The following is a 2,323-nucleotide window of genomic DNA, read 5'->3' as shown; positions in this document are numbered from 1 at the left end:
CTTGAGGAGAGCGCTTTCGCTGCCTCCCTACACACTTTTCTCTCTCTCTCTCTCTCTCTCTCTCTCTCACCGCCGGCCGCTCCCTCGTTGGCTTCTGGTGTTGTAGCGGTGTGTAGCGCTCGATGTGCGGTTACGCGTCTCCGGGGCAGCCGCTTCCTCAGTAGACAGTTTTAGTTTAGCGTTAGCGTAATAGCGGGGTTACGGGAAATAGCGTTACCGTTCCGCAAACGAACTTTGCAGAAAGAGAGTTTTAGTGATAGCGTAGTTTACGAGCGGGACGCTATTCCATTACGCTTTGAACTTCGCATACACAGGGCACCTAATTCTATGTGTGTGTCTCCGGAAAGTGCGATAGGCAGCGCAATGGAAGCCAGGAGCGCGTTGTATTTTTACTTCACATGTCCGTCGATCTGCAACGAAACAGACAAGCAGTACAAGCTGTCTACCATAGCCTCCGAAATCCTCCCATCTCAGAGGCCATATGCCGTCGTCGCGCCTATCTCCCGACTTTAGCGACAGATGGTGCTCGCATCTCAGAAAAAAATTCTTTCGTTAGGCTTAGGTGCGTTCGAAATGAGAAGCGATCTCGAAAATTCCTCAAGATTAGCCATAACACTCTCTCGGCGAAGCGGCATGAGACTAAGCAAAAGCCGTTTACCCAGTCATTTTCTACGAACGAAGTGAATTCTACAAAAACAACGCCAAATTCAGTTCGAAGCGGGCGACCGGGACCGCCGCCATGGTTTACGTACACTACGTACACCACGCTAACACGGTAACGTTAACTCTGAGAAATAGCGTGCGCACGGTAAACGGTATGGGTCGGTTAGCGTTCTGCGCATGCGCACTTCGATCCCGCTATTCCGGTACGCCCGCTATTCCTGTCTAGTGTCTTCCCTACGGAAGTAACGCTTCAGCTCCCCGACGTGCGTTGGGGCGCTGATACGACCTGTGTTCAGGTCTCTTAGTTGGTAGTTTAGTCGCGAGAATTTCTCTGCCACTTCGAAGAGTCCCACCCATTTGGGTGCTAAACTTTTTGGGTGCTAAACCATTTGGGTGCATTTGGGTGCTCGCGTCGCTGAGTGCGTGATTGCGTTTCAGGACCAGGTCCCCCGTTTGGAATTCCATGTCCCGGTGCGCCCGGTCGTAGGCGGCCTTTTGACTCGCCCTTGCCCCTTCACGGTTGCTACTCGCTTCTATCACGGCGTTTGCCAGGCGATCACGCATTTGCCGGGCATATTCGGCGATTGCTGTTTTTGCTCCGGGTGTGTCTGTCCGTTTGGCCAAGATTGTCTCCGTCGGTGTCTGAAGATCCCTCCCGAACATCAGAAAAGCTGGCGTGAAACACGTCGAACGGTTTTCACTCGTTCTTAGGGCGAAGGAGATCGCATCTAGGTGCTCGTCCCAGTCGTGTGCTTGGGCGTATGCCCCAAGTAGTGGCTTCACATCTCGATTCCGGCGCTCCGTCACGTTCGACTGAGGATGGTAGCACGTTGTCTTCACCTGCCGGACACCCATCGCTGCGCATGTATCTCCGAAGATTTTCGACGTGAAATACGATGCATTGTCGGTGATCAGTCGCTCGGGGAACCCATAGCGACAGAAGGTCTCCGATAATTTTTTCAGGACCTCCTTCGTTGTCGCTGCTCGTAGTGGGTACAGTTCAGCGATTCCACTGAAGTGGCAAGTGATCACTAGCACAAATTTGTGCCCTCTCTTACTGCGCGGCAGCAGTCCGATCAAGTCGCACGCCACGAGTTCCCATGGCTTCGTGCTCACGATCGGTTGTAACAAGCCGGGCGGCTTCCCGCCTCTCGGCTTCCTTGCTTGGCAAACGTGGCAGGTTTGCACGTATTTACATACATCACGCTTCATGCCCGGCCAGGTTGCGAACCGACACAGTTTCTTCCATGTCTTTGATGCGCTCCCATGGCCATCTGTGTCGTGGTAATGCTGCGATGCCGCTCGTCTGAGCTGGCGTGGGATGACGGCTTTGACTCTCCCGTTTGAGTCTTCTTTGCCTGGCACGTATTTCAACAGAGCCCCGTCCCCATCAAGCAGATAGTTCTCCAGCTCACCGTCCGAGTCCGCGCCCCCCCGTCGTACCGGCAGTTTTTGGGTGCTCTCCGACTCGTCTCTCCGGGTCCGTCTCTGAGGCTGGCGACCAGGTTTTGACAGTGAGCGTCGTCCTTTTGAGCGCTGATGAGCTGATCTCTGCTGAACGCAATCTCGAGGGGCGGTCTCACCCCAAAAAGATGCACGTGCTCTTGGGTTTGTGCCGGCGGGGTTTTCCCCTCTCCCCGGCTTCCCTTCGATGAGAGCG

This window comes from Dermacentor silvarum, chromosome 10 (assembly GCF_013339745.2).
Source record: "Dermacentor silvarum isolate Dsil-2018 chromosome 10, BIME_Dsil_1.4, whole genome shotgun sequence".
Taxonomy (NCBI): domain Eukaryota; kingdom Metazoa; phylum Arthropoda; class Arachnida; order Ixodida; family Ixodidae; genus Dermacentor; species Dermacentor silvarum.
This window is presented reverse-complemented; position numbering follows the sequence as displayed.